The sequence below is a fragment of the Lycium ferocissimum genome, chromosome 6, assembly GCF_029784015.1.
Source record: "Lycium ferocissimum isolate CSIRO_LF1 chromosome 6, AGI_CSIRO_Lferr_CH_V1, whole genome shotgun sequence".
Classification (NCBI taxonomy): Eukaryota; Viridiplantae; Streptophyta; class Magnoliopsida; order Solanales; family Solanaceae; genus Lycium; species Lycium ferocissimum.
Window position 1 is genome coordinate 11,991,765 of NC_081347.1, and position 22,361 is coordinate 12,014,125.

The window sequence follows — 22,361 nt, forward strand, 5'->3', positions numbered from 1 at the left end:
TAGGTAAGGGTTCAATTAATCTAAAGGGAAGGTATTAAGCATCCTTTAAGATCCATTAATAATGGTTAACCGACCGGACTTAGTGTTGATTAAAAAGGCTAAGTGGGTAACTAAGTTGATTTTTTTTTTTAAAAGAATTAATTTGTATTCCTTGGATTGATTGAAGTAACAAACACTTTAACAAAATGACTCACGATTAAGAGTTGAGAAATGGAAAAAAGCTTCAGATTTCCGAATGCATTTTTTGTATAAGAAAGTAGTTAAGGTTAAAAGTGGACTAAGGCCAAAACATTGTTTTATATTAAGGAATGGTATACTATCATCTTTGTTATTTTGAAAGAAATGTTACTCTGAGTTTGAAGCCAAAGTTGGTGGAAAAAGAATGATCCCATCTTTAAAATTTAAGAACTAGTTTCCAAGTCTTGAAATAACAAAACGAATTCACGTACTGTAAAGCTATTTCTATGACTATTTCAGCATTGCTAATCAGTGAAAACTCATTACTTGTTATTATTAAAGCAAAGGTACTAACCAAAATTAAGGTACTTATTTTCAAGGTCTTCTAGTTAGAACTTGATTAATAACATAGGCTACTGTTTTGGTCCTAAATGATGAATCGAAAACGGTAAAATGTTAAAGCAAATAAGGGTAAATAACAATTAAATGATCATGACAATAACTAAAGCGGATCGCCTCATCCGATATCCAAAATGAAGACTCTTTATCCCATTCACTGTTTATATAGTGCAGGAGAAAATATGCAGAGCAGTAAAGGAGTTGTAAATGGAAATGTGCGGCGGACTCCGCGGATGCCAAGCTAATCGAAACTCAAAGGACTCCACCCATTTACATGCAATGAAGAGGTAACAAAAACTTGGAATTAGAAAGGATGTTATTCAAAAGAAATACATGAACTCGGATAAGAATCACATGATTAAATCATTTAGCTGAGTTAAAGCATAGTCATGTTTCTTTTAAGTAATAATAAATCTACACTTCATAGCATAGTACTCAAGTTCAGTTTTTACTTATTGCAAAATTCCCAAAGTAAAAAGCATAACACATGATTTCTACATTATCAGCATATTTTTTTATTTCACATATCAAAACTTTCCGGTAAAAATGTATCCCACCTTTACCCTCTTAGCATCAACTAGAAGAAGACATAGGCCTAAGATATACTACTACTAGTTTTTAAGAAATGATACTACGAGCAAATATTCCAATACACCATGAGGGGAACTAAACGGATCCTAAAGATATGGCATTCGAGATTCACGAGCTGAAGCATATTTTATGTAACCAATTGTCGAAGAAAACAAATTATGCATATTCCGAGGATTAAATCATGATATCTAATAATGGGAAAAAAATCCTACAATCACATAGAGCAAGCAGAACATGAGCAGCGCTTACGAATATTTTAAAGGATCATTATTCCTAAACATAATCTCTATTTGCATGACTAATAGCCAGATGATTTCTTACATACTAATACTTAATATTGTTCCTACTAACCGATTTAGTCTGCTTAAAGCAAAAGTAAGACATGATTATTTTTTACACTTAAAGCATACAAATAACTGAAAGTAAATTGAGTAAGGTCTAGATTTAACCTGTTGTGGGTGCAGTGAACTAGGACGTCGGGGCCTCAAATCTACTCTCTCGTTATGAACGGATCCAAACCTCGACACAAATGAGTTCTGAAAATCTCTGTCACGGCTAAAGTTCAATCGAGACTGAAAGAGTAACTTTAGAAAGAAAAAAAAAGGGTTCTTAGAGTTAAAACTATACAGATATTGTATTTGGTGTGGTGGAGATCCAGATGTTCAGAAAACGTCCCCTTGGCTGAGTATTTAGAGTAGTATTTCTAGGAGAAAATTGGGGTTAGAATTTAGGCGGGATTTCAAAGTGAATAGCCGTTTGAATTTTGAACAAAGTTGTTTGTAGATTCTTCAAACCAGAGAAAAAGTAGCTTGTCCTCTTGCGCTGACTCAATTGTCAAAGATAGGAGAGAGAGAAGTTTGTGAACGTTGAGATAAAGAGAGAGGAGAAACTTGTATGAAAATGGCATGGCAAAGTCTGCCATGGCTGAGAAAGAGCTTGGAACTTTCCTCAAAGAGGGAAGGAAGAAGTGTGCGGCTATTTTTTGAGATTAGGTTTAGGAAAATTAAAATGTGTATGCATTGGTTGGGCTGGAGGAAAAGATGAATGGGCTTCACTTGGTGGGCTCAAAATTAGGCTGATCCGGACAGAATTTTAAGCTAAAGTATGGTCTGTTGATTGGTCCTGTAATTGCTAAGATATTAAGGCCTATTTTAGGAATTAAACTCCTTTTTCCTTGCATTTATTTGAGCTTCTTATTATCAATAACTTGGAAAATATATGGAATAATCATGCAATTAGTAGTAATTAGTAATAAACTATAATTTAATGTTATGAATTTACTAATAATAGAGAAACCATAAATATATAGGTAATGTAATAATAAAGTAGAAATATTCTCTAGGTTAATTTTATGATTAATATGTAATAAATAAGTAAAATGTACGAGGTATGAATAAAGTAACAATACTTAACAATAATAATATAGTAGTAGCAAAAGTAAGGGTGAAAATAAGATATTTAGTTGGTGAGTAATTAGAAGCTCGAGAAAATGAATTGGAATAAAGGAGGGACAAAAATGGGTGTCAACACACTGTTAGGTAAGTGTGCAGAGAATGGGTAGCAGATATGGAATTCTCAAGGGTGTTGATCAGGAGAAACAGGAACCGGGACTGGTGGCACATGAGGTGCATTATCAATAATGGGTTGAGGAACAAGTGTTTCAGTTGTAGTGTCATCCTCCATAGAGGAAATAACGCTATTTGGGAATATTGTAGCTTGCCATCTTTCTTCAACTGAAAAGGAATAATAGTTTCCATGAACTGCATATCCCTGCTGACAAAAAAACTGTTAGTTAATAAATTGTACAATCTGTATCCCTTTTGGGTGGTTAAATAACCCATGAGCACTGCACCAACTGCCCTGGGACTGAATTTATCCCCTTCTGTAGTTTTTGTGGCAAAACACAAACAGCCAATTGTCCTTATATGCTTCAAAGTAGGTGGCCTTCCATGTAATACTTCAAAAGAGGATTTTCTAGCCAAAACTAACAATGGCCAATCTATTAATGATGTAAGCGTTTTCCATTTTGAACAATCCATTTTTTTGAGGAAGTGACCTGGACACAGCTCTAACTCTAGTATGTGTCTATGAATCATTTCAACTAATCCATTTTTTAGGGTATGGACACGGGGAACTTTGATGAATCATCCCTGTTACGGTTCACTTTTACGCAGGTGCATAAAAGCTACTAAGAAATTGCGGACTCTATTCGGATTTTGTTATTTTTAGAGTCGCCACCTAAGTTATTGGTAAACTAGGAAAACCAAGTTAAAAGGTTTTATCAAACAAGAGAAAAAAAAAAATTTAAAATTAGAGTTCGAGGTAAGAGTTTTGGTGATCCCCTAAGGAGGGTTTTAAGCACCCTAGTATTAAGGATCAGTAGAATACGGTTGACCTTCGAGCTTCAATGTGTGATTAATGTGATTATTTGCGAAAAATGTTCACTTTATTGCTAAAATTGTCATGCTAATCATAAAACCCATTTTGGCAAAAGTCTTTAAGGAAAAAGAGGTTTTTTAGGAAAAAGTTTTATAAGGGTTTAAGTCATTTCATTTCCGGATCAAAACACACTTAAGATTTTCTCTTAAGTAAAGTTTCTACTAACTTGTTCCAATGTCTTGATTTGAATCCTTATATATATATATATATATATATATATATATATATATATATATATATATATATATATTGTTTGGAGTATATCTCCCTTAGCATAAGTTTTTTTTTATAAGTATTGTTGACACTTAATTTTTGACCTCCCATAATTTACTTTAATTACCCAGAATCCTTGAATATTAAACAGAGGAAAATATGTATTTGTTTTTAGAAGTCAAAATAATTTTCTAAAAATTATTTAGATAATATTTTACCAATTTTTTTTGGTGAAATAATTTCTATAATATTATTTTAAGTATCTTCACAAGTATAATACTTTTGCTAAATTAATCAAAAAAGAGGATAATTTGCCATAATTATCACTTAATTTTCCAAATTATTAAAATGTCAATTTGCAAAGTATTTTACTCTGTTTAATATGGGAATATGTTTAATTAAGTATATTAATCATTTTACCCCTCAATTCTTATTTAATCAATTTATTAGAATTTATCATAATTAATTGAGTGTTTAATTGTGGTTTATTCTGTAAATTACCCATTAAATGACTATAATTGAAATAATCAATTAATAGTCCAATTATGGCCCAATTGAAAATCAATTTCCTTAATTGAGGTCATTATTGCAAAATTAGCCTTTTTAATTGTTATTTAATTTAATTTAATTATAACCTTATATGAAAGGGCCAAAATCATTGGTCTGAGTAATTAAGATCATTTTGCAAATATTCGCTAATTGGACCAAATAAGGCTATAAATAAAATAGCCTGGTTCTTAAATTAAGCCAATTAAGGTTATTCTTGCAAATAAAATCCTTTTATGCAATTAGCCATGTCTCTAAATTAATTAATTAATTAAGTGTTGTTAACTTTGGTCATAATGCAATGTTTCATTAATAGACATTCTCAATTTTTGGCTATCTCTTAAAAAAGAGTCGTTTTTACCCTCCCTTGTATACGCATGTATACACGAGTATACAAGTATACACACGTGTATACTTGTATACTCGTGTATACATGTGGGCTGCCTTTATTTCTGTCCAAAAAAATGAGCCGAGCCTAGGCCCAAAGGACCATGACCCGGCCCAAGAAAACGTTAAAGGGGCAATACCCCTTTATTTCCTTTAGCAACCAAACGACACTTTAGGCATCGAGAAAGGGTTTCCTCTAAGGAAACCCTAGCCGCCCTTGCGCTCTTCCTCTCTCATGCGTCATGTGTTGCCAAATATGGCATCGGAACAGAGTACTATCACTTTTTCAGAGATTGTTCATCCATTTTGGGTAGAACAATTAATGCTCTACCCTTTCTCTTACCAAACGCCACCATTGAATCACCAAAGAGGTGGGGTTGCCCCTCTTTTTATGCTTTTGCTGCATTTTTCAACGGTCATGGACTGCTTTCTCTTAATTATTTTTGTTGTGTTGTGATTTGAATCCGCGATTCCTATTGGTTCTTGAAGAACCCCACGGATTAGCCTTGTTGGTCAAAATCTGGCCTTTGATGTTTTTGTTTGATGTAATCCTAACCCTACAATATCGAATTGTGAGGAGGAAATCCCATTTCTGGGATTTATCCCACATCGTTGAGTCTAGGGTTTGGGGCGTTTGGGGTTTTCTATTTAAAGGACCTTATTTTTCGTCATTTGAACAAGTTTTGAGCATACTGAAATTCAGCATATTTACAAACTCGAAATACTTAAGTTCTTTTAGGCATTTTTCTTTTAAAGACTTTAATTGTTTGAGTTAAGTTAAAAAATTTAAAGTTATTTTATGTTCTTGTGTGGGTTCTGTGTGATTCTGAGCATTTGGGGGGAACAACTGAAGTCTCCAGTTCAAATCTCTTCACGGCTGCACATAAGCAAGGTAATTCCCCTTTCTCTCTTTATTTCCTGTATTTTCCTTTTTTTTGTCTTAGTTTAGTTTATTTTTTGTATAATTTAACATGTTTATGTGTTTGTTCAGTTAATTAAATGATGTTCCTATCTTATTTTGCTTAATAGTTAAACTTGTTTGGTGTGCTTAGATTAGTTTAGTTTAGTTTAGTGGATTATTATTGAGTCTTGTTTACAGTTTATCTTAGATAGGTTCAGAATATGCTTATGTTGTTTTGATAGCCTTATTATATGGGATAAATCTTTGTTTAGGCCTGTTTAGATTAGTTTAGCCATCTCTAGCTCTAGGTTAAGATGATATTGTGCTTATAATCAGTGTGTTCTTCAGTCAAACTCATGTTAGTTCAACTCATGTGGCTTGACATCTATGTTTATGTGTGTTAACTGCTTAGTGGTTCACCTAACTGTGTTTAGATTACTTAAGTTCTCTGTTAGCAATATGAAATGAAGTGTGAAATAGGATGCACATGTTGTCTAGACTTACCTGATTATGGTTAGTTTATATCCCTGCCTATTTAAATCTGTGTAAGCTAGTTTCCCTGCAAATTTGGATAATCTGAGCCTATGCTATCACTCCACATGTTTAACTCTTAATCAAAGTCTAAAATGTCAAGAAGTTAGTTTATATGGATGTTGTTTACTTTGAATGGATTCTGTTTTCAGTTGGTACTCTCATTTGCAAATACTAGAATGCTAATAGGTTCTGTATACCTGTTGTGTACTGCTATATGATTAGTTGTGTGTTCAGTATAGATTGAAAGGCTTGTTAATCATGTTTGTATGCCTAACTAATTTATGATATTCCTGCCTAAGCTTAGATCACCTAGAGTCTGTTAACAATATGGAATTTGAGGATCTAACCTATGTTGTTATTCTATATGTTTGGTTCTGACCCTAATCGGTTGGGGTGTGTGGTCTCTTTATGCCCAAATGCTATAACTAAGGCTTCTATGTTGCTATCTAGCTACTGTGGCTATTATCAGACCTAATATATGTTTTCTGCTAAATAATCTTGTTGTTAGACAAATGATTGGTTAAAAAGGGCTATCCTGTGGTTAAGTCTGGATCTGTGGTCTATGTCTAAAAAGAATTGTTTTTGCATAGTCACTTATATGTCTTACCCCAATCAGTCTCATCTTAAGCTGAGTCTGTTTCTTTCAACATGACCCTTTATATGTCTCATATTGTTTATTCCTATACCCATGTTGTTTGTTTACCAAACTGCTCTTCTCCGTGATCTGCTGGTCTAAGCCCAACCATTAAAATGTTGTGTTTTACAATATGCTACTAAAGTGAAGTATGCCTAGCTAAGTTTCATGATATCGTCAGACTTGCTCAACATGTTGTTTGCCTCTGTTTCAAATGTCGCTGCATAAGGTCCTTGTCCCTATCTGTGTCAAAGGTACCTGTGTGTTCCATGTTACGTCGGTCTCTTTGTTTATCTTTCGCTTAAAGCCTGAACCTTTTTGTCGTTAAACCTGCAAAACTGCCATATGGTCTAAAATGAGTCTCACAATGCATGTCCTTACTCGTCTTCTCCCCTGAATATCATATTCCCCTTTGTGAAAGGTAGCCTGCATGCTTTGAGAGGTAAGAGTATAGTATGATAATTGAATTTGAGGTTTGCTTGTTTGTGTGGTTTTTTTTTTAGTATTCTATGTCTAAATATAGGATGATATACCTAGATATACCTGAAGTATACAGCCTTGTGGTGCCCTTGGGTACACTGGGACCTGTATATTTAAGGTATACTGAGGTATACTATTTCTAGGATGCCTTTCAGACTGTCTCTATGTTCCTCTTGGATGTCCTGTGTCTTTGTTGAATCTTTTTTGTGAGCCTGCATAATGATTTGATTGAGTATAAGTAGTGCGTATGAAAAGGGTACCTAGAATATACTAAGTAAATTCGGAAACTCTACACACCTTAGGTGTATGCGAGTTTGAATACTTAGTACATATGAGGTATATCCCCTATTTTTTGACTGACCTGTAACCCATATTTGTTTAAATGCTAAGTGTGAATATGTATCCCTATTGGACGTAGATGTTTTAGGCCTATTACTTATATTCCTTCACTACTTCTCTTTCTTGATGGCATGTGGGCTTCTGTCTCTTTTATTTCTTTTGATTCTGCCCATTTGGACCATCTGTGTTTTGGGCCAAACCTTTGTGCCATATTAGTTTATTAAGTATGGATTGTATATTGTGTGTATGGATAATTATAACTAGTTTCTTATTGTAAATTTAGCATACAAATCTTGAACACTCCATCTCCTATATAATATGAGCTTAACACATAAACGGAGAGGCAAAATAAGACTCGGGGATTAAGCTTAAGCCTTCTCCGGTTGTCCGCTCTCGCCATGCTCGGGATTCCCCGGAAACCCCTTGGATCTTGTGCGGCATCGGAACAAGAGGGTGAAAGCTTTCTCGGGGTCGTTTTAGTATCTCCACGGCGTGTATATCAATGGTATATTGGTCGATAGTTGTGTATATTTATTTGTGTGGCATTGCCTATTTTGTTTAAGAAAATGATCCTATGGGCTTGTTTTTCTTTATTTCAATTTTGGGCCTGTTTCTGTGCCGTTTCAATTTATGTGGGCTTTAATGTTATAAGCCTACAATTATTTGCATTTTGGGCAAATCGTTTCTTGTCATTTCGATGTGGGTGTGTATGTTTAGTCGAGTTTCTATTTCATCAAATGTAGTATATTTTTAGAATTACATGACTTATATGTATTTATTACACAAAGTTTTTTCATTAAGTCTCAGTTTTAGATGCTTTCTAATCCATATTTCCCTTTCTTCCTTGTTTGCATGAAACAACCTTGTTTGGGTCGCATCCTTGCATGAAACCTGATGGGCCAGAGGCCCAACTACCTTCTTTTATCGAGTCCGATGGGGGAGAAATGGAAGCTAATATGTTGAAGGCCCAATCATGGGTGAAAATAACACTGATGGGCTTGGGTAGGCCCATCAATCGAAATTTACCTTACTTCACTCCTACTTTGCATTATATATATCTTGCTTGTATATATTGTTGTAAACAACACTTGTATATTGAAACCCCTATGGATGTTAAAACTTAGGACCACATTTAGAGTTTTATGAAAGTCGCCTAAACATTTTTTCAAAGTTCAAATAACTTAAATCTTTGCATGAAATGGAACCTAATCCAATTTTAGCTAAGTTAAAACTGGACTGATGTTTTAAATAAGGGCAAAAAATGATTTCAAAGTTGATTAAGAGGTAAAGGGATTTGGTCCTTCCGCCCTTTTTTGTGAAAAGTAATATCTTGAAATAATTGGACTGTTTTGGGCCTTAAGCCCACTGATGGAACTGGACTGCTTACAGAAAAATGAAAATTCAAGAAATAGCCTAATATTATTTAAAATGGTGGAATTGTTTTATTTTTATAAAAAACATTCTGAGTACTTTGAGAAAAATTTGGGTTTTGGTAAAGTTAAGGTTTTGATCTTATTTGGGATAAAAATGAACTACTTTTTATTTTGATTTAATAGGATTTGGAGACTATTTGGGCTAAAGGTTTGAGGACCGAGAACGAAAAGAGACATTTGAGCCTGAAAGCCCAACACTAAATTTGGATCACTTGAACTTTTCACTTAGATATATTTCTGAAAAAGGACTTTGGGCTTACACCTAAAAAATGAAGGAATATTTTTGCAAAATTGAGATATAACTTTAGACTTGGAAAATAGTCAAAAAAAAATGATAAAATTTGGACTTATATTTTTTTTTTTTTTCCTTCATATAAATATTAGGAGAATACTTCATATTTTCTTATAAAATAAAAACCCATAACAACTAAACTCATCTTATTAGGACTAGAATAGTAGCGACTATACTCGGGAGAAATTCCGGATGTGCCCTAGTCCGGCAATAAAGTGAGTTGAACACTTACGTGAATTTTCAAACCTAAAAAACCCTTTTATAAGGGGACTTTTTGCTTTTTTTTTTTCTCGAAAACAAAAATGATAAAACATTTTCAAACAAATAAGACATTAATCACACACTGAAACTCATAGGTCAACCGTATTTTTTTTTAATACTATTCTTATATATAAATATTAGGAGGAAAATCTTTTTACCTCGATTATTCTAATTTTCCTTTAATAAATTAGGTGGCGACTCTAAAATTACTAAAATCCAATTAGAGCACCAACAACCTCGTAGTAACTTTTATACCTTAACCCGCGCAAAAGCGAACCGTAACAAGTAGAATAAAGGAAGAGATTCTATTTATTTTTAGCTCATTCGGGCCAACCATATTCTACTTTAGATCCCTTTCTCAAACTTGTATTTAAATAGAATTCCTCTTGTTCATTTAGCTGTATGTGGGCCAAGTCCCAAAAACTGTTTTTGAGTCCAACTTAAACCATTTTTTATTAGTAAAACTTACACAAATAACTACCTTTAAAACAATTTTAGCTATAAGTTGAAGGGACTTTTGCCGAATTTTTTTTGAAATATAGTGAAAACAAAAATATAGACATTTTCGTTGAATTAAAAAAGGCTATATTTATGACATTTTTCAAATATATATAATTTGGATTACATTTCAATCACAGGTTCCATTGAACATCTCTCTATCAAAATCAGTCCATTCAAAAAAAAATTTGTATTTTGTTGTATTCGATTGTATCTTTTTTAATACATGAAAATACAAAATTTGCGTAAAAAATAGGTTGTATTTATGGAACATATTCTCTTTTCATTTTAAATGGTAAATCAAATTAAATCAACCATGTATCACGCAAACGACTCAAGTTCCATAACAACCCATATTTCTCTCTACAAATTACTCCATTCCAAACTTTTAGAAATACTCTAAAAATATACACCGGAATACAATGAAATATGGTTGATTGTTTAAGAAATATAAAATTATAGTATGCGTATATACAATGGAATACAATGAAATGTATCGAAATCGTTTCGTAAATTTTATATAGAAATATTTTGAAATATAACGAAATATATTGAAAAATATACAGAAATATACTGAAAACACCACAACCACAAACCCTGCAGAACCACCACAACAACTGGAAAAACCCTCCTCCTTCCTCCGCCGCCTTTCTTCCGATCCACCATCCTGCTTTTCGAGATCTGAGAAAAAGTAAACATAGTTCTACACAGAAAATCGTTTGTAACATAGTTTGAAATCGGATTTGTAGCAACATTAACAGTGAGGAAGTGTTGTTGCCTCTAGAACTAAATCAAGAATTGATGCCGAAATCGGTTCTCGTTTTTCCAACGAATTTCACCTTTAGGAAGACCTTTAAGAAATATTTAAATACACATTTCTTTGATATCAAACAATCACCAGTTCTGTGGGCATTAAACTCCAATTATAGATCCGTAAACTTCTAGAAGCTTCAAAGAATGGAAGAAAAGTTGATACAACGATTGAATTTATTTTTAGTTCTTCGATTCCTGGTTCCAAATAACCATAATGGACTCAAAACAAAAGACCCCACAATAAAAGAACTTCAATAAAAAGGCTTTCTCAAACTTGTTTTTTTTTTCAAATAGAATTCTCTTGTTCATTTAGTCCAATATTGGTTTTCTTCGATCTAATGGGTGATTAATGGGTAATCAAATACCCCAAGTCCCAAATGTTCAAATGATTCTATGAGTACTGTATTTTCTTTCAAAGGAGCAATTTCACAAACACCTAGTGTGTGTTTCTTAAAATCAAACAAAGATTGAAAGTGGATTTTTTTCGGATCTAATTATGAAGGGGAGAGAGAGAGAGAATATTTTTTTTTAGGGTTTGGAGAAGATGATAAATCTTAAATGTATAAGGATATTTCAAAAGTAATGAAATACAAAAATAAAGCACAAAACTTAAATAAAAAATAAAGCAGTTATTATTCATAAATAAGTATACATTATACAAGGTTTCAACTATGTTCCAACCAAAGGATTTTCAATAGTACAAGCATTTACAAGCATAACATGTATACAAATTGCAAAAGATAAATAAAGAGAGGAAGAGGGGGGAGGTGGAGAAAGGTTAGTAAACTAATCCTATCTCCTCGCCTCCTTGGACCTTTAGTCTTATTTATTCCACGTTTGTCGATTCCTCGTCCAAAGCTCCAAGTATCCAAGTCCTTACTTCGTCTTTGTCATATTCTACGAACTCGCTTTATTTTGTACCTCGCAAGATGAAAAGAAAAATAATTAGTCAAACGATATGCCACCCTTTGGTGTGGCGTTTATAAACATAACAATAATATTCTTCGGGCTCGTATCAAAACTTTGAGAGTTTGATTACGAGGACTCAAATTTATGCTTCCGTATTTTGGTTAGAAACCAAGTCAAGTCGCGATTGCGAATATTAGTTTGCTTGTTAGCCATACTAGTTCGTGATGACGAATACTAGTTTGCTTGTTAGACATACTAGTTCACATCCATACGCCCGTCAATTTCTACCTTGTGATTTTATTATAAACATCATCATTGCCTTAACCGAAATGCCAAAACCGAGGGACAACCCTTTCGGAAAGGCATGGGCTCAAATTAAATTTTCTCATCGGCTCTTAGCATAGTATCTGTTCAAATCAGTTAGGTATCCAGAGTGCAACATCTGTTCAAAATAGCAGCCCAAAGGCAACAACCAAGTAGAGTTCAGGAACCACTATTTTAGCCTGATCAAGTGCAGAATTTGTTCTTTCAACAGAGAAACAGCAGTTCATAAGGCAAATAGCAGTAACTGCTCTCAACAAGAGATGGGACTTAGAACACAACAATGAATCTGTCCAAAAGCAACAGTTTCACACCCAAAGCGTAGAAGTGAAAGTGCAGATGATATCACATAAAGTGCAGTAATGGCACTCCAAACTTCAGCCAAGGACATTGCAACAGAACAGTAACTCAAGGCAACAGCAAGGTTGAACTCCCAAGTGCAATATCTGTTCTTATCAAACCCACAACCAAGTATGACATCAAAATGTGAACATATGATCTCAAGTGTGGCATCTCAAAGGGGAGATATCAAAATACTGCAACTATAACTGTAGCAGCTACTGCGTCCAGCAGTAGCTGTCCTCTAGTATAGTGGCAGTTTCATCAAGGTAACAACTGCTCTTAAGGTATAGCAGCAACACAGCTAAATAACAACAAAAGAGCAACCAAAATGCAGTACTCTCAAAGGAAATGAAACAGTTCTCTTCAGCTCAATCAAGTAACACATGGCAAGCCCTTATATTGCATCCAAGTGCAGCAAATTTTTCCCAAGATTCAGCAACTCAAGAGCAGTTGGGGATTTGAAAATTCCCCATGTCATGCAAAGAAAAGGAAGGTTGAAGAATGAGTATTCCGAAGTAAGCAGTTTAACAAAGTATCAACACAAAAAATATTTCATTTGTTGGATGACTTATCCTAACTTAATCAAGTTTTAATATACCAAGCAAGGTTTACAAATCCAGATTCTCAGAGTAGATGATCACACACAACAGTTTCATGACATAAACAAAAGTTTTGAGAATCCACAAGTTATCACAACAAATAGCCTTTCTCAGATCTCTGATTGGCAGTCACAAACAAGCTTACAACAAAGAAAGGGGAAAAAGGAAACACTGCTCATCTAATCACATCTTAGAAACACTAGAGAGAATTGAATCAGGAGATTGAAAACATCATTGAACATAAAAGTATGTTAACACTTTGTGGATAGAAATGCGTGGACAGAATTATACTTGGCTGCTCATTTAGCATAACACAGAGATTGAAAACTTAAAGGCTCTATCTTATAAATAAAGAAAAGAAATGCCCTACTGGTTACTGAAAAGAGTTCTGATATCAAAAGGAAATAAAATTGAACTAATCAACTACTTAAGTTCATAGAGAGTGAAAAACTGAGTTTGAAATCCATATCATACCAAAAGAACAGGGAGAGAAGGAGATAGAGATGATTATGTAACCACTGACATTTGCACACCATAGCACTACAATTGACATCTAGTTAGCATGCCATTTATCCAAAACTTACTTTGACAGGAAAAGGAAGCTCAGATTTCGATTCTAATTTTTCAATAAGCCATTATTTGATAATCAGAGACCCAATAAACTAGCAAAGTTTATAAGAAGGGTGTTTTGGCTTTGGAAAATTAATCAGTCCCTAAGTTCAGAAGAGGATCACTGCTTTAGTTTGAAAACACCTCAAAAAACATTTATCAAAGACTGTTGGTTAGAGAGGGACTGGAAAGGGGACTAACTCATCTCATGCTCAGGCTACCTAAACTACTAACAGTTCCAAACTAAATAAACATGCGGGCTGAGTCTCAAAAATGAAGGATTTAGACTTGAGCCTATGCCTATCCTTTTTTTTTTTTTTTGTTTCACACAGAATTGCTACCTTGATAATGTTCAAACAAAAACAGAAAACCAATTCATCAACCAAGGACAGTAACCATTTTTTGTAATACTTTACCTGGTTGAAAAAAGATCTATAAGAGATTCAAAATTCAGCTTCTATAGGAAATGGTCTTAAGACAAGACTGACAATCAGCATACTTGCATAAAGAGTCACTCATACAAGCACAAATCAACTGAGATTGTAATTTTAAACTTTAAACCATATTATAGAGAGAAAGACTCCAATTCCTACTAAAACTATCAACCAAACAACGTCCAGTCAAAAGATGATAAGTTAAAGCTTAGAATTAATGTGAAAACCATACAATCAATCAAAAGATCAATTGCAGCATAACTCTAAATTTCTATTCAGCATTTTGAGGAGAAAGTGAAAAATGCCTCACCGTTAGGCAGACCAGTCATGTCTTCCAGAGAGCGAAAACAATGCTAAACTCATTGTTATTATTAGCAAAATCCTGAATTTATCTTTGAGAACAGAAGACTTTGACTAATAAAAGGAGCAGTTTTGATTTCTATTCTACAGTCCAGTATTTCATTGAATTAGCTTACCTAAGCAACATGCTTTATTGTAGAAGAGGTCAATACATCTCAAAGCTATATCATTAACAGATTGGATCTGGATAGAAAACTAGGAACAAGCCTACACAAGTGACATGCAATTTGAAAGCTTTAAGAAGTTTTAAAGGATCTGGATCAACTTAAACCAAGTAAACTAAAGAATTCGTGAGATACTTTCTAAGTCTCTATATTGATAAGTGAAGTGAAATAGAAATGGATTTGGATGGGCTTAAAATCCTTATATAAATGATCCTTGCATATTCTCATTGTTTTATGCACAAAATGACAAAACTTGAACAAAGGTACTTAATCATGTTTAAACAAATTAGCATATCTCAAGGATTTAATCATGTCATTACACAGAACCCTACACAAACAGTAGCTAAACACATCAATATTCAAACTAGCACATGTTTTGAGTTAATTCCTCAATATGACAGCTAAGGGAAACCATTTGGACTTAAAACATCTTTAGTAAATAGGAGCTGATTGTTTGTATCATTCTAGTAAAAAATGAGGGAGAAGAAGGGAATATAAACAACAGAGCCAGTTCATTATAGTCTCTCACTAAGGTGGACTCCTGTTAATACTGAATATTATACTTAGCTGGTAAACATATAACCAGGACAGAAATTTATCGCATTTATACAGGTTTAAACAAAGATTAACATATATTGTGACTTGAATCTGGAACAACTAGGTTCATGTCACATTAGTCAAGCTAATCAAAACGAGAGTTAAGCTACACTAAACCAGTACAAACACAATAATCTTTATCACCCAACTAAACAATCCCCATCCTATATAACTATAAAATACTCTAATTCAAACAGTAATACAAACAAACACTAAAAATACTAATCGCACACCAATAATGTACTAAACATAAATTTAGACGGAATTTAAAGGATAGAAACTAGGGATTACCTTTTCCAAGAGCAGCGACAGGGGCGACGAAAGTTGAGTCGATCACCTTCGTTTTTCACCACGACGATAAAACTATTCCGACGAATCGGAAAGAGACCCAAAAATTAAACTTAAGCGAGAACCCATTCTTGAAACTCAAGGCTTTGCCGAGTTCCTGAGGGGTTCAAGCTCTTGTGGGTGTAAAAATCCAATGTGGTTTTGAAAAAACCCTTGTAGGTGTCAAAAACTGTATATTCTGAAATGAAGAAAGAGGGTTCTATTTATAGAACCTCAACTAGGGTTTTTTGTAGTTCAAATTCGATGTGGGGCACTTTGAAAAAGTGGAATTCGTCTATAATGGATTTGCAATCCGAATCTTACTAGAGAAGCAATGCAAAATTGAAAAGAAAAAATTAGAAATCACTAGGTTACTGTTTGAATTGGCTTTTGTTGATTGAAGAAGACAACAGCAATAAATTCTTTGCCCAAAATGGCGAAACAACGACTGGAGATGATGAAAATGTGTTGAAGCTTTGCCAAAAATGGCCAAAGAACAGCTGTTTACGTTGAAAGTGCGGTTGACAAAGCCTTAGGGATTGTTTGTTGCTGCTGTTGGTTTTTTCAGAAGTGAAGAAAAATGAGAGATTAAATATTAATTCATCTCTACATAATTCATCCTAGCTTTTGTTTTAGCTACATAATTCATTGAATATGTTTGGAGTTTCTCCAACATTTTGGTCAAAGTACCCAAAATTGGTGGACCCCCACACGTACGTCGTATCGACACGGGTGCGGCACCTAAAATGAAGAGTCTATGGAATGTGAACACATGTTTTTTGTGGTCTGTTTCAGTTTTATTGACTGCTAAGTAATATCCTTGGCTGCTATTTTTGTCGGTTTATATCGCGGCAAACCGATAATACTTCCTTTCTATGGGAAATGTTTGCTTTTCTGTTTGTACTGATGTATTAGCTATGATGAATAACTGACTAGTGCATGCTTTGGGATTGTTGGTGAAAGATTACTCATGTAAGATGGTCTCAATGTGCTGGTTAAATGCTTTCTGATTGATGGACTTTATGAATCTCTGGAGTAGTATGAATTTGTCCAATCTCATATACCACGCTAACGTGAGAAACAGAGATTTATTGTTTTACAGGCTGATATGCTGTTGGACTTGACCGTTGCAAGTCATAAAACTAGCTTCCCTATAGGTAATCATGGTGAATTTGGAGGTGAGCTTACTGAAAATAAAACTATAAAAGCATGAAAAAGAGATGACCCTTAACATTTATATATAGCAATGAAGAAAGCTTTTTGTCTTACCTTAAGACACTCTTGAGTAATATGAGATTACTGATTTAGAGATCCTTGCCAGAAAAAGAACCAGTGGTAAAATACGTTCAGAAACAATTGCCTTCAATTTTCTCTCGACTATAAAGGCTTTTTGAAGTAATTGGAAGGATGCAGACAGGAGAGGAGAAAAGTACAAGCGGCGAGATTTTGATTAAATTTCCATTCTGTTTGGGTGGTGGGAGAGGGAGAGCATGCAGGGGAAAGTTAAACTAAATGATCCAGACAAAAAGAGTCGAGTGGTACTGTTGATGTTTAAAGTCTGTTTAGTTCATGGTCTCTATTCACACCTAAACAATTTATGCTTGTGCGGAAAACTATTAAAAGGGTAGCATGATGTAGTTTTGTGACTATGCCATTCTTGGCGATGATGATTGCCAATTAAAGGGTCAGTCACTTGGCACAAGCTATATTTCCATTACTACATGTATATTTAAAGAAGAGTGTTAACATGTACAACTTTCACAATGAAACATAAGCCATGAGATTCTCTGCAGCAGAAGATAAATCTTTGTAGTTCTGTTAACTGGTGACTAAAAGAGGCGGAGAATGACGTAGAAAACTTGGGAGAACTATTCTTTATTTAGCTAAAGTATGGATGATAAAGTGCTCTGCTCTCCCTGGGAAAGTTGGGATACTTGGAACTTAATTACAAATAGGGGAAAGGGTCAAAAATACCCCTCTACTTTGAAAAAAGGGCTAAAAATATCCTCCGAACTTATTTTGGGTCAAAAATACCCCTCTCATCCTTAAAGTTTTCAAATATCTCATTGATAGAAATTATCCCTCAAAATAACCCGAAATCATTTTTAAATCGGCTCCATCATTTAAACCTGACCCAACTAAATAATAACCCATAAGATCCCTTATTCCCCCAATACGTAGGTATGAAGTTTGAGGAAATTGGAGGAATAAGGGGATCTTATAGGTTATTATTTAGTTGGGTCGGGTTTAAATGATGGAGTGGGTTTAAAAATGATTTCGGGTTATTTTGGCGGATAATTTCCGTCAAGGCAGGGGCATATTTGAAAACTTTAAGGACGGAAGGGGTATTTTTGACCCAAAATAAGTTCAGAGGATATTTTTAGCCATTTTTTCAAAGTAGAGGGGTATTTTTGACCCTTTTCAAAAAACTACGAAGTACAGTTTTAAAACTATATGGCACTTTGAAAAGAAGTAGGACTAGGAGGCACTGGAATTTCTAGTGTCCCTTCCAGCATGAGTAAAACCTCCTTCATTGAAGGGCGAAGTGATTCCTCTTGAATGCACCAAATGCTTATTTTCACCATTCTCTCGAATTGCGTTCTATCAACCTCCTCATTCCCGACTAATTTTCCTAGCTCTCCTGCTTCAAATCAACGGTAAACCCAGTATTCAAGAATCGATTCATCTTCATCAAGGTTCCAATCTACACACTTCCTCTTACAGATCAATTCCAATAGGACAATACCAAAAGTGTAAACATCTGCTTTCACTGTCGCTGGCAGTTTTCGGTTCCATTCTGGTGCAACATAGCCTCTGGTCCCTCTTACCCCTGTGTAGGTTCTTGTTTGGTCTTTCTTTAAGAGCTTGGCCATTCCAAAGTCAGATATTTTAGCACAGAAATGATCATCCATGAGTATGTCCTGAGGCTTTATATCACAATGGATGATTTGTGTGTCACACTCGTCATGCAAATAGAGGAGGCCCCTTGCAATATCTCCAGCGATGCCACACCTTTTCTCCCACGTGGGCTGTTTTTCTGGTGTAAAAAGTACGTGTGCGAGTGACCCATTGCTCATGTACTCATACAGCAGAAGCCTTCTTGATCCATCTAGGCAGTAGCCAAGGAGGCGGACTAGATTTCGGTGATGTGTTCTTCCAATGATTTTCATTTCAGTTTGGAACTCCGTTTCCCCTTCTACCAATTCTTTGTCTAGTCTCTTAACAGCTACCACTTTCTGGTCTTCTCGCAAAATCCTTTTAAATACTGTTCCAAATGCTCCTCTTCTTAACTCTTCTTTGAAACAACTGGTTGCCTGCTCTAGTTCTGCATAGGAAAATGCTCGCGGAGCAACTTTCTCATATAACTGAACACTTCTTCTCTCCTGGATTTTCCTGTAAGTCCAGTGATTTTTGTGAATAAGGAATCCGGAGACGCCTAACACCAACAAAGCAAAACAGCCAGTGTAATGCTTGCAATTAGGATGTCTATCCTTAGCTTTTTGCCTTTTGTAATGCTGGGTATGTTGTTATTGTTGTTGTTTGTTTCTTCAATCTGTTTAGGCAGTCCTTTTTCGGCAACTACATTAATGCCCACCTTGACCAATACTTGATTGGAGTTACTCATGTCTCTTCTTCCATATCTCAGAGGCAGCATTTGCTTTCTGCACTCTGTATCTTTGAACAAAGCAGCCCCACAGTTACAATCCTGTAGACAGGCTTGTTCACAATCTCCTTTGGTGGTTGTGGAAAAGACAGCATAAGAAATATCTACCCATTTTGTGTTGTCAACTGTTCTCATGGCATAGTATTTGGAAGTATTCTCCTTTAACCGACAGGTTTCTGCAGTGAAATTCCTTTGACAGCCTGAGCTCCATTTTCCTGGCATTACAAAATCGAATCCCGGAAGACATACACATTTAATTTGATCATCTATATTGGTACAAAAACCATTAAGCCCACAAACGCCTTTTGGAGTGCACCTATCATCTGTTGATGACCATATTGCAGAGCTGTTCTGTTGGTTCAGAGAATGTGAATGAACTCGAAAAATACCATCAACATCAATTTTCATCAGATAGATGATGGTCCTTTCTCTAGGGTAGCCTCCCTTGGTTAGATTTAGTATACTGATAGTGGAATTCAACAAGTAGAGGTGGCCGTCATCATCAAGATTCAGTGTGACATTATTCCCTGGTGTATTGGTTTCTGTAGCGAAGTAAGCATATGGGGCATCGTCTGGTGTCTGGACAGGGTACTGAACGAGGTTCCCATCATTTTGCATTTTGAGACGGAAAATCCCGAATGAGTCGTCTGCTTCCGAGGCACTCGAGAACAGCTCTTGTCCAGCTGACAGATGCTGACCAGGTAAAAGGGTGTTTGTTGGACTGTCAAAACTTTGCCATATGATATCGTGATCTGAATTATAGAGCACAAAGTTGCCAGTGTCCAGCATGGAAGCTGAAGCAATGGCTTGAGAGGGATTTATGACAAAGATTTCTTTCCCTCCTACTTGCACAATGAGCCCATCACTAGTTAAGAGCAAGACAGCGCTACTCGGGACAGCAGGATTGTTTCTGTTTGCTGTCCACACTGCTGTCTTCTTAGGCATACCGATGATGGAGATTCCAACAGCATAGCCATTGGTTTGTTCATAAAAACCAAAGGCAAAGAGCCTGGAAGGCGAAAACCATGATGAATCGGCAGTAGGTGTTAGCGAAGAGCCAAGAGTTATATTCAAGTGCCTTTGTTGTGCTAGTGCTACTGCATGAAATGCAGAGAGGAGAAATAACCATAGGAAAGCAGCCATAGATTTTCGCTTTTCTTCTCTTTTTTGATTTTCCCCTCTGATTTATCACAAAATTTGTGATGTTAATATGTTATACATTCAGTTTATAACTGGAACTTATAAGCATCCAAAGCTCTGAGATACTTTAGGACAAGTCAATGTATGCCAATTAAGTAAAAGAAGCGTTACATAGGAGACTTGGACAAGTCAATGTATGCCAATTAAGTCCACTCCTGTCAATTCTGAGAAAATATTACAAATGACTTTGTCCTTATTGAGTCCTGTCAATGTCATTGTTAGCTGGAATTTTGTACAAGTCTTTAGTCAAGCAATATTGCTTTTAAAATTTACCTACACGTTCGCTCATTCGAGAAGGTCACAGTTGGATATAAATTGACAGGAGTCTGTGGACAGCATTATTGGTAGAATTAATTGTGCAAGTGATATTAAGAGTGGCTTTCTCTTTTTACTGTGTGGGAGCTAGAAAATTGATCAAAAAGAGCATTCATGGTCACTCTTCATGCCACTTGGCACTCTGCAAGTATGTTTTAGATGGCAAATGTTATAGTTCAGGAGATAACAACAACAGTTTAAATATTAATCTAACAAAACATGGATAATTTATGTTGTTTTAAGGTATTAACTCTATCAGTTGGTTTTTACAATACAGTACAAGTTGATATAATCCCAACCGAATGAAGTAAATTATGTGAACCACTAAGTGGTGTTTGATTACCACATTTTATTTATTTATTTAGAAACATAATACTCGAGTAAAATAAGATTTACATCAACTCGCTTATTACATAAGGCAAAAAAAAAAAAAAATAGATCAATAATAACTTAAAAGGTCATTCAACTGTAACAAATTCACTATCGAAGTCACTTATGTTTGTTCGTTCCATATCAATATCAAAGTCACTTATGTTGAATGAGTCATACATCATGGAATTGGAACAAACATAAGTGACTTTGGTAGTAAATTTGCTATAGTTGAATGACTTTTTAAGTTATTCACTCACTCAACTCATTCCTTATTCATGCTCGTGATTCAAGACAAATGTAGATTTAAGTGTGAATTGGATAGTTTAAACCATTTTCAATACGTTAGGGGCATCTTTTACCCTTTTCCGAATTAATAATATAAGAACTACATTATTTATATAGAAACTTATCATTTAACATGATAAAATAATATATATATATATTTTTACTTTTAATTTATAATTTCTCAAATTAAATTACTTGATCTGATTTAATACAAGTAAAATATTTTTCAACAAACCCAAACTTGACAAGCTAATTCGAGACTTGACTAAAGACTTGCAAGACATTTTACCTAGACGTTCGCTGATTCGAGGAGCTCACAGTTGGGTATCCTTAAATAGACAGGAGTAAATGTGGAAGAATTATTGGTAGAATAAATTGTGCAATACAGCGTTGACTTGATCTAGAGTAGCTTAGGTCTTCATATTGTTCCAACTATAAACTGAATATCTACATCTTTGTGTTAAAAACGAGGGAAAGAGGAATAATCAAAATTGGTATTGATGGGAAGAGGAAATACGCTTAAAAGTAAAATTTACAATTAAAAAAAGAAGAAGATGTAACTAAACCAAACAATAAACATGAGGTATAATAGCAGAAACATAGAAAGGTGTCTACCCTATTATATTTGGATTTGAAAAAGAGAAAAAAAAGAAGAAGAAGATAATTGTGATTATGTCGTGATCTCTATTTTCAGTTGCATAATTGTTTATTGATGTTTATACTTGGTATACCTTGGTTGATATTTATGTTGAAGATTGTGGTGGTTAGTACTAGGATTGATGACATGGCAAGTTAGTTAGCTTATTAATTATCAATGTAGTCGGGTTAGTTAGTTAGATACTAGCTTAGGAGTACATCTGTCTACAAGTAGGAGTTGGTTAAGTATTTTGTACTACACAATTCATTTCAATCAATACATGAAAAAT

At 34.6% G+C, this 22,361-nt stretch overlaps 1 pseudogene; it reads right to left on the reverse strand.

The window, feature by feature from the left end:
• Positions 1-18,047: 18,047 nt before the first annotated feature.
• On the reverse strand, positions 18,048-22,355 carry LOC132059332 (G-type lectin S-receptor-like serine/threonine-protein kinase LECRK3; annotated as a pseudogene).
• Between the last annotated feature and the right edge of the window lie 6 nt (positions 22,356-22,361).